At 48.3% G+C, this 15,484-nt stretch overlaps 1 pseudogene; it reads left to right on the top strand.

Annotated features, from left to right (window-relative positions):
• The first annotated feature begins 10,992 nt into the window (after positions 1–10,992).
• On the top strand, positions 10,993–11,599 carry LOC131403815 (methyl-CpG-binding domain protein 3-like 1; annotated as a pseudogene).
• Positions 11,600–15,484: the final 3,885 nt, after the last annotated feature.

Genomic DNA, 15,484 nt, shown 5'->3' with positions numbered 1-15,484 from the left:
CATGCCTCTCAGGGTCCCCTGAGGATCCAGTGTCATCTGACTGTTACCAGTACTCTCCCCTCGCACCTCGAGGAGGAGGAGCACAAAGCTCCTGCACATTCCTCTCCCCCTTGTACCTCATCAACCCCTGTGAGCCCTGCACCACAGATCATATCCCTCCATTTCCCAAATGAGGAGACCGAGGCCCACAGAGGGCCGGTGACTTGCTCAAGGGCCCACAGATGAGAGATCGCTCCCCCTACCAGCCAGAGGCCCTGTCCCCCGGCCTTCACTCCTCCTCCAGACACACCTCTGACCAAGGTCCTGTCCTCTGGACTCTCGGGATGTGTCTAGGCCCTTAGTCAGGCTGAGGCATGGATGGGGAGGCAAAAGGTGTCTCAGGGGGCATATCCAAGTGGATTCTGCCTGTCCCAGCCCCCTGGGATTTTCTGACTCCAGGCTGGACCTGAGGCCATGCCAAATGCCTCAGCTCCCTAGGATCCCATCAGGATTGTCCCTGCACAGAACTCCTCCTTCATTCACTCAGGAAGGGGACCCCCTTCTGCGACATCTGAGTGACAGTGTAGGGGGTGACCAGGGTGCTGTGTAATGGTGACATTTGCATCCTTTTTTACTTGGAAACTTCTAATGTCCTGCCAGGAAGGTCCATTCAGAATCTGTAGGTTCCCCGATAATTCTCATTGCCATCTGGGGCGTATCCTTGTCAACAAGGCACCGGGGTAGACTCTCACTGGGTTGTCAGTAATGACCACTATCGGGATAGAGTGCAGAGTCCCAGAGAGCACACAGATCTGTCCCAGATCCACCATACGTTCCAAGGCTGGGCAGCCCGTGTGTCCATTTGGCCTGTGTGACCACACAGTGCCCGTCCCTGGGGCAGGCAGGGTGCTCTTCCCTGCGAGGTGCAGTGAAGACCGAAGGAGCAGCAGGGGCCTGGCTTCCTGAGGACAGCCTGGGCTGTTTTAGGAAGAAAGAAACCCCACCCACTCCATCCACCGGCCAGCCTGGAGGAGGATGAGGGCCAGCTGATGGGCCCGCATGGAAGCCAGAGACCTGCTCATTCTGCCAGCTCCTCACCTCCTGGAACAGTCCAACCAACACCACTCTACGACATGACAAAGGCCTCCTACCCCAAACAGTCCCCACCTGCCCCTGCAACTCACACCCTCCGCTTCCTGTCAATCTTGACAAGACACACCGTTATTTCTCAGGTAACCTTAAGTGAAAAACTTACCAAAGAACACCCTGCCTGGTCCCTACTCCCCCTTCACCTTCCCTCCTTCCAGATCTCGAGCCTCCACTCATCTCCGTGAGCAGTTTCCTCCTCTCCCGCTGGTCCATTCTGCACAAGGTTTTAAATTTTTTACAGTTCCTCCTGAGGAGGGAAAAAAGGAATGAAACACTCTGGGGTGGTTTAAAGGTAAATCCCTTTTGTTTGAAAATGCAGAATTATCCAGACAGCCTGGATGAGCGTTTTCAGTGTGTCCCCTGAGCCCAGAGGTCTCTGGGACTGGGGAGGGGGCTCTCCTGTTGTCACCTGGGGCCTTCATTCTCTTATCTACTGAACAAACCTGTTTTAAAGAGTCTTGATTTCAAGTGGACAGAGAGTTCTGTTGCTGCAAAGCAAACACTTGAAAATCTTCAATTTGGTTCAAGCCAGGGTCTGGCACTTCGGGAAACTGATTCCTGAAGCAGAACCACTGGCCTAAGTTTCCAGAAAGACTCCATGCCTCCCAACCAGGTCAGACCCTGTCCCCAGGGTTCATCGTCTCCCAGGAGGTCCCAGCTTACTGAAGGGCAATGGCAGCCCTGTGGGGGGGTGTCTGGTCCACAAAGGTGGTGCTCTCATGGAGAGAGGCCTACCCACCTGGGCACCCATCTCCATGTCTTTTTTAAACGCTGAATGGAGGGGCTCTGCATTGCCCAGAGGATGGCATGGAGTGAAGACAGGTTCCTCAGGCCTTGGCACTTCTAGGGAAGGGAAGAGAATGTGTTGTGAGGGGGAAATGGAGCCCTCCTTCCTCTGGCTTCTGTCCTCTCATGGACGTCTCCTGTCCTGGATGAGACAGAGGCTCAGGAAACCTGGGAAGAGCACAGCTGGACCCTGATGAGGAATACTCCCAGGGAGGGGGATTTTAGCTCAAGCCAAGGAAGGAGCCCAGGATGGGGTGAGCTTCCTACCACTGGGACCAGGAGTCAGGTCATCGAGGCCATGGCAGGAGGGGCCTAAGGATTATGCGAAGGCTCAGATCACAGACTTCAATCCTGAGAACTGAGTAAGGAGAAGGAATGGTTCCCATGACTCCAGAGAGGGGTTCCCAGGGCCTCCCACATCTAACCTTGGCCACTTGGATGCAGAGCTCCACCACCCTGGCCCTGTCCTGGGCCGTCATGCTCGGGTCCCCGAGGCAGGTGGTGATGACACATTTGACCACTCTGCTAAAGTGGGTCATGGTGGCATGGATAGTGGGTGCAAGGTGCTCATTGGCCCTGTTGTCCCACTGGGACCAGATGGAGTCCAGGAAGTCATAGCGCATCACTTTCTTGAAGAGCTCCTGGGGAGGACAGGGAGTGTCACTCAGCCCTGCCACAGCCCAGCTCAGCATCCGCAGCCCCCAGTCCCAGGCCAGGTCAGTGATGAGAGCTGGAGCTCAGGAAGCTGAGAATGCGGCCTGAGGCTTGTGGGAGTCACTGGGTGTTGCCTGTGTCCCCTGAGGGTACCCAGCACAGGATGACCCAGGACCCAATACTGTGGCCCAGGGAAGTGGCATTTGCTCACCGCCCAGTCTCACTTCCTCCAAGCACCAGAACTCGGCTCCTGCTTGACCATCTCTAGGGGCATCTTCCACCCATTCTGATCATCCTGGGGTCTGACTCCTCTTTCAGATGCACATTCCCCCAAGGGAGCAACAACCACGGGCTTTGTTTGTCTCCCATGTAGTCATGTACACATGAGGTGCCTAATAAGTGCTGAGCCTGTTGAGGCATCCTGGGAAAATGAGTGAACTACCCAAGGACCTGACAGCACTTCAGTGTGCTTCCCTCCCTCACCAAAGCACAGAATATGCCCAACTTTCTCTCTGCTGCACCTCATCCATCTGTACAGCCACTCTGCATGGCAGCTGCTCTCAGTGTCCATCTCTACTGTCCACATGAGGACAGCAAATGCTTGGGAGTTAAGAAGGCTGCTCAGGTTACATGAGGGTAAGAAAGGAAGCTGGACCGAGATCATGGGATTCTGGATCAGGAAATGGCAGGTGTGGGGCAGCTCATGGCACAGGGAAGGCCGGCCCCATCTGCCCTGAGAGCCCCACTGCTCACCACATCCATCAGTGTCAACTTCTCTGCCACCAGCTGGGGAGGGAACTCCAAGAAGTCAGGCTTCTCCTCCCTCAGAAGGTTCTTGGTGGTCACGTCCCAGGGGAAGGTGGGTTCTGGGGCTGGATCTGGCTCTGCTGTTATCTCTCCAGGTGGAGGGAGGATTCTCCCTGGAGACAATGGTCCATCTGACTCCTGCTCAGGAGCTGGCACTGGGGCTGGAGCTGATGTTGGTGGTGGCTCTGGCCCTGGAGGGACTGATGGAGGTGACACTGGCTCCAGCTCTGGCACAGGTGGTGGAACTAGAGCTGGAGCTGGATCTAGCCGTGGAGCTGGCCCTTGCTCTGGCTCTGGAGCTGGGGGGAGCTCTTGAGATGGTACTGCAGCAGGAGAAAGAAACAGTGTCACTCAAGTAGCTGACTTCCCCTGTGCCTGTCAAAGACAGGAAAGACCCCACTGCCTTGAAGGGAACAAAGCCTCTGAACACTCAGCAAATTTTCTTCCCAGACTGCAGTCACCTCACCTTCCAGCTCTGCCTCGATGGGCCGTGGATGCTCCAGCTGGACCTGGAGAATGTAGGCGTGGCCCTGCAGCCCCGAGCCAGGCAAGCTGACATGCAGAGAGGCCAGCTTCACCATGAAACAGGGATAGTGCAGTGGTTCCCAGAAATCCTGCCCTGGGTCCAGGCAGGTTCCCACCAGAGAAGAGATGGCACTGGGGGAGGCAAGTGGGCAACAGAGTCAGAGGCCTGGCCTTTCCCTCCACACTTCTCCCCCAAGGCACCTGGCTTGGGACTGGGCGCCTATGCCTGCCCCTTCCCATCCAAGGGAGAGCCCCAGGGCAGCAGTGGTCCCTGTGACGCTATCCTCGCAGTGGCAGGCCTGCTTATACAGCAGGTTGAACACAGATTCTGTCGTGACTCTCTTCTCGCTGACACTCTTCTCCCAAAGGGCTGGGACACAGCCCAGCCCAGCCCTCCATGCAGTTGTACAACTGGACTGAGCACTGAGGCAGATTTGTGAGCAGGTTGCTCACACATCTCCTATCTTGGGACTGGAGGTTGATTTCAGAAGAGGTGGATGTGGGGAGGCAGATTTTGATGGGTCTGTGGTGGGAATGGGTCTCTTGGGGACAACTCAGCCAAGCCACCCCTCTGATTTCCAGGGGTCCTGACACCCATCCAAGCTCTTTGAGTCCTGTCCTCTTGGATTGGAAGACACCAGACCTCGGCCTTTCCATGGAAATCAAAAGATGCGTGAGATGTGGGTTCTGACAGGCCCGCCCCAGCCACAGCCCCCATCTCTCCCTCCACGCCTTGTTCTGTAGAGACAGGAAGCCCTTCTTCGGGACCCAAAGACCACTCACGTTTTCAGATGGTCCTGCGCTCTGCTCTCCTGGCTGGAATAAGGAAAGATGCCTCTAGATGTAAAGGAGGCTATCAGGGCACCACTTGGGATGTACGATGGAGGACAGGACCTGCAAATGATGTCCAATGTGACTGTCTGACTCTCAGACGACAATTGAGGCCCAGCGATTGTATCTCCTTTATTCACTGAGTTTTACTAAGTGTCTCCAAAAGTCCTGCATGTAGTAGGTGCTTAATCTACATGGTTGCATGAGTGAAGTCCAACCAGAACCATCTCAGACACCTGAGTGGGACTGGGGCCCCTCTGCTGCCACAGAGATCCCTGATTGGCTACCACAAGGAAAACGACCAGGACCAACTGAACAGAATCTCCACCTCCTTGACAGGGTGATTTCCATGTGCTTTTCCAAACTCAGAAAGGCCACATCCCAGAAAATGATGAGGCAGACTACTTTTCGTGACAAAGAGAGAAATAATAACCATGAACAACCACAGCATGTCTACAGCCCTCTCTGCAGATTCAGGCACCAGGTAAGCACCTGCCATTGCTGATCCCATTAGTCCCTACAAGATCACCATTAAATTTATGCCTCCCACACTTTTCAGAAGAGCAAACTGAGGCTCCGAGTGATGCGGGGATTTGCCCAAGGTACACAGCTGGCAGAGGGCAGATTCACCACTGTGCTGAGGAGGGAGTGGCTACTCACCTAGTAAACAGCTGGTCCAGGACCCGGTAGGATGTGTCTGAGGCTGATTAGTTGACCATGAAGGTGGTGAAGTTGGAGATGTTCCTACTCAGGAAAGCTGGTGCCATGGACTCTGTCAGCTTCTCCATTATGCTGCCTGGAGGGCACACATCCTGCAGGACTCATTTAAATTCACAGTGGACTCATTCTCACACTGGGGGAGAGGAGGAGGGACGTACAGTCAGTGACACCATAGTGAAACACCAGGAGGACGAGGTGACTTTCTACCCTCCTGTGTAACTTGTGGGGTGGAGTGGAGGTCCAGATTCCCTTGGGAGTGGTACTGTGGGGCACTCTAGTGGGAAAATTCTGGGGCAGCGGTTCCCAGCGGAATCTCAGATTTGAGTCTGGATTCTAGTACTGCCTTGATCATCTCAGGATCCTGGGTGTGAAGACCCCTCTGCACCCACACTCACCTCAGACCAGCCCTAGTCATTAATGGACTGGTGCACCTGAGTCCACTCCAGGGAGATGGCAAACTGGAAAGCATCCACCAGCTCCTCGACCATCTCCTGGGTGCAGCTCTGCAGTGACAGTGCGCAGCACTCAGGCCAGGGGGGATCAGGGGCCTGCCTGGACTTTGCCACAGTGGGAAACCCCAACACAGATCAGGCACAGAGCGGCATCTGCACAGACTCCACCAGGGAAGGAATCCGAGGCACCTTGAGATCCTGGCATTCACATGCGGATAGAGGAGCTTGCTCCCCAGCACTTAACTTCCTCTCCTGCAGCCAAGATCTTGAGTACCAACATGACAGACTGAACGACTCCCACCATCTAGCTTCCTGCTCCTGCCCAGCCTGGATCCTCCACATCCCCAACTTCCCTAACTCCACCTCCCCCACACACACACAATGAGGGTCAAGGGGTGTGGGGCTGTTCTTTTGGGATCACAGTTCTGGCCTTACCTAGAGTGGCCTGCCCTGGCCTAAACTGTTACCTGATGGTTCCTTCTGCCAAAAGGCCACACACATTCGAGGTGAGGGCTGAGCCAACGTCTAAAGTGACTTAACACGCTCTCATTCTGGGCTTTCTGGGGGCCAGAGCCTCGGAAAGTCATGGGACAACACGAGAACATCCTGCTGTGTAGAGTGTCTCCACTCAAATGAACTGGACAGGATGCTGTGATTACAATGTGGGTGCCTGGTAACCAGAGTTCTAAGTTCTGTTGGGGGCTGTCACCAAGGAAATGAGGTCACTTCTTCAAGGTTCTATTACTTGACCCCTTACTTCAATGAGACCCACCCAAGTCCCCCACTAGGCTGTTGGCTGCTCTCCCTCCTTGCCCATGTCATCTCCATCACTGTACACAAATACCCATCACCAACCTTCCCACAGCTCCTTGGGAGTGGATCCAGGCTCCAGCTTTGAGGAGACAGAGCTGAGGTCAGACCTCTTTTTTCCTACCAGTTCTGTGTCCTGGAAAAGCTGCTGTGCCTCTCAAGATCTCCCCAGTCTCCCAAGCTGCACAATGAGGATTGCGCTAAAAACAGCTTCCTAGGGACCTCATCAGGTGTATATGCGATAATACCTACAACACCTGTGGGCTGGTGTCACATGTGTCTAATGCACACACTTAGAGATGGAAGAAGTACAAGGAGTAGGACATCACATAGAATACCAGTCACAACTTCTCTGGGTCCCAGATGTGTGATCTTTGGTAAGTCACTGCCGCTCTGAGCCTCATTTTCTGGTCTGCATCCTGAAGGGGTTGAAATTAGAGGAAATTCAGACATTGTGATCCACTGGCATTAAGCCTTCCACGGTGCCCTGTTTTACTCAGAATCAGTCCCAAGATCCTCATGTTGGCCTACGTGGTGGGAGCCTCCACAGTGTTCCCAATGCTCCTTGCCTCCTGGAATACACATCCTTGTGTCACCACTAAGTGGTCAGTATCTGGCTTCTGAACAACAGAACACAGCCAAGGTGATGGGATGTCACTTCCAAGTTTTAATTACAAAACCTCTGTCACTTCCCACTTACTGACTTACTTGGGTTCCCTACTTACCTCCATCCTTCTGTTTCCATCTCTATCTCTCTCTCTCTCTCTCGCTCTAACTATCGCTCTCTATCAAATCACCAGAACTGGGAATGCAAGTGCTGATGTTGTCAGTTGCACTACGTAGAGGCTCCATAGGAGAGAACTGAGGGAGTTTCCAGCCAACAGACAGACAGGAGCTCAGACTCTCAGTCCAAATAGATCCTGACAAAACCCATGTGAGTGATCTTGTGTGGAAATCTTCCCCCATTGGAGCCCTGTGGAGGCCACAGCCCCTGCTTCACAGAGAGTTTGAGGCAGAGGCACCCAGCTAAGCCATGCCTGATGCTTGGCTCACAGAAATTGTGAGATGTTAAATATCTGTACTTTATAGGTGGCAACTTTTGGAGTAATATTGTCACAGAGGAACAGAAAGTAACAGTCTACCATGTCCCAGGATCCAGCCTGATCATGCTCCTCTCTCCACTCCTCTCTCTTCTCAGGCTCCCTCCAGCCACACTGGCCACATTTCTGACCTTCCCTGGTCAAACTCGCTTCTTCTTGTGAGTCTCTGCACCAGGGAGCCTTCTCCTTGAAGCACTAACTCTTCCCAGACATACGCAGGGGTGCTTACACTTGTCATTCTGGTCACAGCAAAGGTCTGAAATGCCTCAGGGCAGCCTTTCAGAACCTCCTAGCACAGTCTCTACCATCACAAATTTCACATCCAGAAGATCATTACATGATTTCCTCCTCCTTCCTCCCATTGAGATAAAATGAGTGCATGAGGAAGGGCTGTCTGCTTTCGCTGAAGCAGAGGCAACTCCTTCTGCTTATACCAGGCACAGGACTGTCTCTTCCAAGCCGAATTTTTCCCACCACGAGTCTATTGTTTAAGGAAACCATCATTCCCTCTCTTTCATGGGTCTGGTTTCCCCAAGACCACAGTGAACCATCCCCTCTCCCTGTGCTGCATCACCATAAACCCACAGCCAGAAGATAAACACCAGGTTAAAACACCACCAGATCCTGAATTCAGTCATTGCTGAGACCCTCCCATCAATGTTGTCATTCAATGGTGACTCCTGAGGACACCTTTCCCCTGAGACCCACTCCCAGCCTGTCTTCAGCTTCTTATATCAACACTGAGATTTCCTCAGAGTCCTCCCAACCTGGACAAGAAACATTCTGACATGTTCTCTGTATTAATTTTCAGAGACTGGAGACATTGGTAGATGTAATGTGAGTGTGTATGTGCAGTAGTTTCTACGCAGGTATTCTATTTTTCAGACACAGATAAAATAGTGTGGCTACTCAATGCACCAAGAAAATGGATAACTGATCAAAGTTTTTCATGATGTGAAGTCTTTAGAGAGTAAATGTCATGGTTAAGAGCACAGACTATGGAGCTAACTCCTCACGTCCAAATTCCAGCTCAATCCCTTATTAGATATTTGTATTGACTGAGTTCTTTACCTGATTGGTGCCTCAGTTTCTTCAACTGTCAGTTGGCAATAATGCTCAGCATACATATTTTGCAGTTTTATGGAGAGTATTAACGGAGTTAATGTTTGAAAAATCCTTGGAACACCTAGTGTATTACCAGTGCTGTACCTATATATTAGAAATAAAATTTAGAAATTCTTCTGACGCTGCTTGTGAGCTCCAGAGGGTGAGCCTGTTGTCTGGATGTATGCAGAAATCACTCCAAGACATACGATGAATAAATGATTGAACAACATTGGCGAATGCATTACCAATGTCACCTATGTCATCCTACAGGCATTCCTAAGCCGAACCACTGGCAGACATTCCTGCTCTGTCCTGCATCACATTCCCTGGAGGAATCACTGGGGCTTCTTGGACCCTGGTAACCGTGCCCACTAAAGGTTCTTTTCTGTCAGCAAACCCCAGTCTTTGTCCAATTGCTGCAGCTCACAGGGTGTGCACTCTGATCCCTGTCTTCACTAGAGCGAGAAGTGCCATCCCCAGAGTTGGACACACACAGATCCTGAGCCTTGGAGAAAATGATTCCCTGGCCCTGGGGCAGGTTGAAGAGCTCAGGGACAGAGTGGGATTTGGGGAAAATCCTCCAGGTGTTGTCAGAAGGGATGGAGGCAGGGGATGTGTCAGCAAGGACTGGTCTGGTTGGTGGGCCTTGGTGGTTAAATAGTAGGGAGGCTGGGAAGTTTCATAGGTTCTAGCATAATACAATCAATATGACAATCATGAAATCAGAATCAGCCTAATTAAGGCCAAATTAACACAATGTCAGCTGTTCCCTGACTCTCTAATCGAGGAGTGACTTATAATAAGGGTATTCGTGTTCTATCATCTCCTTTTCATTGATTGGCTAGAGTAATTATTCTTTACATAGCCTGTCTATTTTTACATAGTAAAGAAAATGTGAGTTTTAAAACAACCCTCCTTGGAAAAGTCTCCCTAACATATTGAAAAAATAACAGAAGCCAGGACAGGAAATTCATCACATATCTTGAGTTTTAGTCTCTGGTTTTAGATCTTCCTAACTGGTAAATTACCTTGACTTCTGCCTTCTTTCTTGAGATTAGTCCACTTAGGACTAAGTAGGAGTGCAACCTCATGCCATGGGAGAAGAGGTGGGACTCTAGGAAGAGGTTTTTTTCATTCTCTCAGTGTGTCTGTGTGTCTGTGTGTGTGTATGACAGTTTTTACTGCATCTTGCAGTGTGGGTCAGTGTAGACTCATTTTCTAGGGAAACAATTTCCCTAACCACTGTCTCTGGACTTTATTTTCACTGATGGCTTCAACAGCACTGTCCCATAGTAACATTAAGCACTCTATATTATCGAATTTAATTTTTTTCTTAACGGCCACATTTAAAAAAATGAAAGCCAACATGTGAAACTAGTCTTAATAGTATATTTTAACCCACTATAACCAAGATATCATCAATGTGGGTGCACTCTACACAAAACTTCATAATGAGAGAGTTTACATTTTTTTTCGTGGGTTTAATAAATCCAGTGTGTACTTCCCACTTACAGCACAATCTCCATTTGGAAGTTGAGTTTTTTCAGACATATTCTCTGTACTGAGATTTAATGTTCACAGTTGTCAAATAACAGTCAATAGGAGTGGGGTGGATGATAATTTCACTACTGACTTAAGCTCTATTGGAGCTATGAACACCAACTGGTCAATGGGCTTATTAAATGAATAGTCATATAGTACAGAAGAATGGTATGATTTGGGATTTAGAAAAAGACTGGGGACAGTGTGTCCTGACAGGGAGCACCAGGGATTTTGTTGTTGAGAGTGACAAGGACAAAATGAGAATAAAATCATACTCATAAGTGTCTAACAACATGGGGGAGAAGAAACGACATGCAGTAGTCCTGAGTTTTGACCTCGAGCTTTCTCTTCTTGACCCAAATCTCGTTGATGATGTCCCAGGACTCAGGTTGAGATTAATCCCCACAGGGAGAGAGGGAGGGTAGAAGTACAAGGCATCTGACATAATTGTCCTGGGAAGGCAGGCTTCATTTATCACTCTTATCCACAGTCACAATTTATTTTTATAGGGTAAGAAGAAAAGAAGTATGATGGTCAAATCATCACAGAGGAAGCGACATAATTGTGGAAACCAATCCAACCCAAAGCCTGGTTTGAGCATCTCCATCCCTTTGAGGATGTCCAGTTACATATTCAAGAGGCCAGTTACTAGAATCTTATCCTATCCTGGCAATGAGGTCAGATGCCATCAAAGGGAGGAAACCTTGGAGCAGCCCCAACAACTCTGCTGGCAGAAGAGACTGCAAGGTCTCTAGGCCTGCAGAGTGCAGGAGAACTGTTAAGTCCTTTGGACCTTGCCAAAGCCCTGCTGAATCTTGCACTTAGTTGCACAGGTGCATCCCTGTCATGTGTGCTCGCAGGTGGTCTGAACTCCAGTACCATGCCCACCCCTGCCTGGTCTTGAGATTCAGCAAAGACGATCCCAGGAGCTGCTCTGTACATCCCACAACTCCTTTGCAAACAATTTCTGGTGACTGAGGAGGATATCAGGAAACAGGAAGAGAAAGTGAAGACAGCAAGAGAGAGCCTGGCGGTAGCATTCATGCAGACAGACTTGCTAGTGAGGCAGGGAGATTGAGGGGCCAAGAAGGATGTCCCGACAAACATGATGAAGAAAAGACAAAACGGTGCAGATGACATGGAGCTCATTCTAAGTTAATGCCTCTGCAGGGGTCCTGATGTCTTCTTGCTTTAAGCTCTTGAAACTTTAATATATACCAATAGTTTTCTTTTCTTTGATTCCTTTGCATGACAGAGAAGATACAGACAGTGAACCTTCTGAGGTGAGAGATTGGGTTTCAGGTGAGGAGAGAAAGGATTTCTTTCTTTCTCATTTTGTTCTCTCATTTTCCTTTCCTGAGTGTTATGCATTTGTATTTTAAGATCAACAGAGAGTTATCACAGTCAGGGGATTCTTTCGATTTTGCCCTCACAGTCACAGAGAAAAATTACATAGTCCAAACGGATTGTCCTTTTTGTGTAATATTCCAATAGATTCCAACATAATATTTCACGAAAGAGCTGTTATATCTGTCTTCTCAGAAAAGACACCTACTTCTGGGTCTCTATTTTTCTGGTATTTGTTGCATGTTGAGTCACAGCCGCACATAATGAAATACTGTATTTTCCCTTTTTTTAGATTTATATGTGTTGGAAGTTTCATTCATGAAAGTTGATATGCCATTGTGGTATCCTGTTGTCAGGAGAACGACTGTTTTCAGCATCACAAGTGTCACAATAAGCCAGTGTGTTGGGATTTGTCTATTTGCCTGATCGAGTATGTTGCACTCTTCAAATCCTCTTTATCATTACCTACTTTTGTCCCACAGATTTATCAGTTTCTGAGAGCAATGTGTTAAACAATAATAGAGTATCTTAGTATTTATATCTTCCCTAAAAAATGAGGTATTTTTTAGCTAAGTCTTCTCTCCTCTATTCTTCCATGTGGTAATCATCTGGAATTTTGGTTCGAATGTGTTTTTAATGTCTTGTTTTAAAACTAATACTAAATTAGACAGACTGTTTTTTCCTTTCCTCGTGACTCCTGTTATGTTTTCCTGGGTTCACATTTCTTCTTCCTGATGTACACTCTTTACCGCTTCTTTCACTGTGGGCCTGTGGGAGGTCAACTTTGAGTCTGTTTGTAAGTCAGATAACATCTTTCTTTCTTTGACACATATTTTGAATAGGTGTTTATTTAGGCTTTGTAGTAATTATTTTCCTTCTTTGTCAACTTATTTAATATATCTGAGCCTCCTTATTTTTAGCTTAAAATGGGAATAAAACCCTAAAAATAGTGACTGTAACTAAGATAATACACACAGAGCTTGCCAGTCAAGTTGCTTAGCAGAAATTAGTCAATAATCATAGCTATTATTAATCATTATAATGATATTATTATAATAATGTAATATATAATAATATATTAATGTATAATAATAATTAAACATTAATTTATAATTATACTGTACAATGTATAACATATAATGTATGCAATCATTAATAATATTATTAAACATTATAATCTTCAAGTGTGCATTCTCAGAGAATCACTGCTTAAGATTGAGAATGTGAAGCTCACACACAAAAATTATGAGAGAGTGGCATGACTGTGAATTTAATTCTCAGCCCTTCGGTATTTTCACCTGTGGTCATCTGCACAGTGTGTACAGATAATGTAATCTGTTCCCACAGACCCACGGCAGAACAGCGCAGCCTGCCTCATACCTGGGATGCTCTAGACTGCTTGTTGGGGAGCCTCTGCTGTGTGGCTAATTGGACTCTGTACAGAGAAAGATGAAAAAAGACTCTTTCTTTTCCCTCAGTTTTCTCCCGCCGAGTTTTATTCACTTTTAAAACCAGAGCAGATACTCTCTTCCCAGAGCCTTGGTGTTACTCTGGGATTCAGGCTTCCCAGACACCTAGTCATTTCAGCTCCCAAGGCCCAAGGTGACTGCAGAGTCATGTCTCACCCATTCCTCCCAACTTGGCCTGTTTCTCATCATGGAGGACCCATGAGTGGGTAGAGGAGCCATTGAGGGAGATTGATCTGGAAGTCCTGGTGAATCTGAGCTTCAGAGAATGAAGCAGAAAAGGGGAACCTGAGACTGCCAGGCCTTCAGTGGGGGAGAAATATGGAGGAACTGAGCAGGGTGTGATGGCTGCACAGAGTCAAGGGGAGGGATGTTTCAAAGTTTCCTAAGAAGGGAAACCTTGCACTGAAGTGGGGATTCAATTTTACACGATGGTAATATCTGTGCTTGTTTCACCAATTCTGGTGTCCCTGAGGGATGAACTGGTGTGACACCACAGGACAGAAATTGTAGTCATTGTCAGGACTTAAGGAAGGTGAAATCTTTCAGCACAGTCCCCTGTAAGCCAATTAGGGGCCAAGTCTAGAAAGGCTCGGAGCCTGTGTCCATCCAATGTAGGTTCGTTATGTTCCAGCCAAGATCCTCTGGACACCAGCTGGGAAAACGGGACATCAGACCTAGTCAGATCTAGTCAACGCAGCTTCCATAGGTCGCCATGAGGCAGGTAATAGCCCAGACGTCGTCAGTGGAGCTCACAGTTGCCCTCCTTCTTCTGCTGACAGACAGTGACTTCTGAGGTGAGGAGAGTGCATCAGAATGGTCCAGTCAGCTGCCCAGTATGGGAGACTCCAGGGGAAGGAGATGCCAAAGCCACAGAGACCTGATGCCTCCTATGTCTCCCTCTTCCTTTTTTCCACTTAATTTTCACCCTCAGTCCTCTTTTCCTCCCCTTTTCCCTCTTTTGGCTCTCTCTCCCTCTCTTTCCCCTACATGTTCTAGCATAATTGAGGTATTAACGACATACAGTAAACTGCATACATTTAAAGTGAACAATTTGATACATTTTGATTATAACTTATTGAACCATCACCACAATCAGGAAAAGGAACACCCATCCATCCCAAATTTCCTCATGCTCATTTTAATTCCTCTTTCCCTGCCGTTTGCAAACACATTCTCATTCCCAGGCAACCAGTGATCTGGTATATGTCCCTATAGATTTTCCAAGAATTTTTATAAATGGGATCATATACTATGTACTCATTTTTTACTGGCTTCTTTCACTCAGCATAATTATTCTGAGATTTATGCTTGTCATTGCATGTACTATGAATTCATTCTTATCCCCAAGACTTCCCTGGCAGCACTGTACACACGCCTGAGTGCTTCCCAGGTTGGCGTGAGAGCCAATAGTACTGCTGCATCCGCAAAAGAAGGAATGCATCTTGGTGCCACTCTGGGAGGGGTTGGCGGCAGCCCTGGACCTGCACATGAATGCTTTCCTGGATGGTTGGAAAGCCCACAGTGCCACTGCAGTCCCAATGATTGGGGAATGCTCAGAACCCGTGAAGAAGTCCCACCCGCCAAGCACAGAGGCTGGCATGAGCATAAGAAAAGGCAGCAGCAGATATGCGCGCACATGCAAATGCTTTCCGAGATGGCACAAATACCCATACTAGTGCTGCGGTCTCACAACTGGGTACGTGTCTCTGTGTAGCAGCAGCTCTGAGCCCATTGTGAATGCTTTCCCAGCGGGTGGGAACAGCCACTGTACCCACACAACTTCCAGCGTATGGGGTGGGATCAGAGACACAGCTCATGCTTCCCCCACAGCGGTAGCAGGTGGAATCTGTGACCCGATACTACCACAAATACACAGGCAAAAGATTAGTTCATCAAACACCATAAGAAACTGCACTAACAATTCAGAGCAGAAGGAAATGACAAATCTCCAGAAATGAACCTTGAAGTCACAGAAATTTACAATCTAAATGACAGAAAATTCAAAATAACTGTCATAAAGAAACTCGCCAAGTTACAATAATGTTCAGACAGTTCAACGAACTCAGGAATAAAATTAATAAGGAAAATGAATACTTCATTAAAGAAACTGAAACTATTAAAAAAACAAGCAGAAATTCTGGATGTGAAGAACATAATTAATGAGATAAAAAAGAATCTAGAATCCTTAAAAAATAGAGCTGATATT

The sequence above is a fragment of the Diceros bicornis genome, unplaced genomic scaffold (genome assembly GCF_020826845.1).
Source record: "Diceros bicornis minor isolate mBicDic1 unplaced genomic scaffold, mDicBic1.mat.cur scaffold_90_ctg1, whole genome shotgun sequence".
Lineage (NCBI taxonomy): Eukaryota > Metazoa > Chordata > Mammalia > Perissodactyla > Rhinocerotidae > Diceros > Diceros bicornis.
The sequence above is the reverse complement of the archived record's forward strand: the minus strand, read 5'-3'. Positions and strand labels throughout refer to the sequence as shown.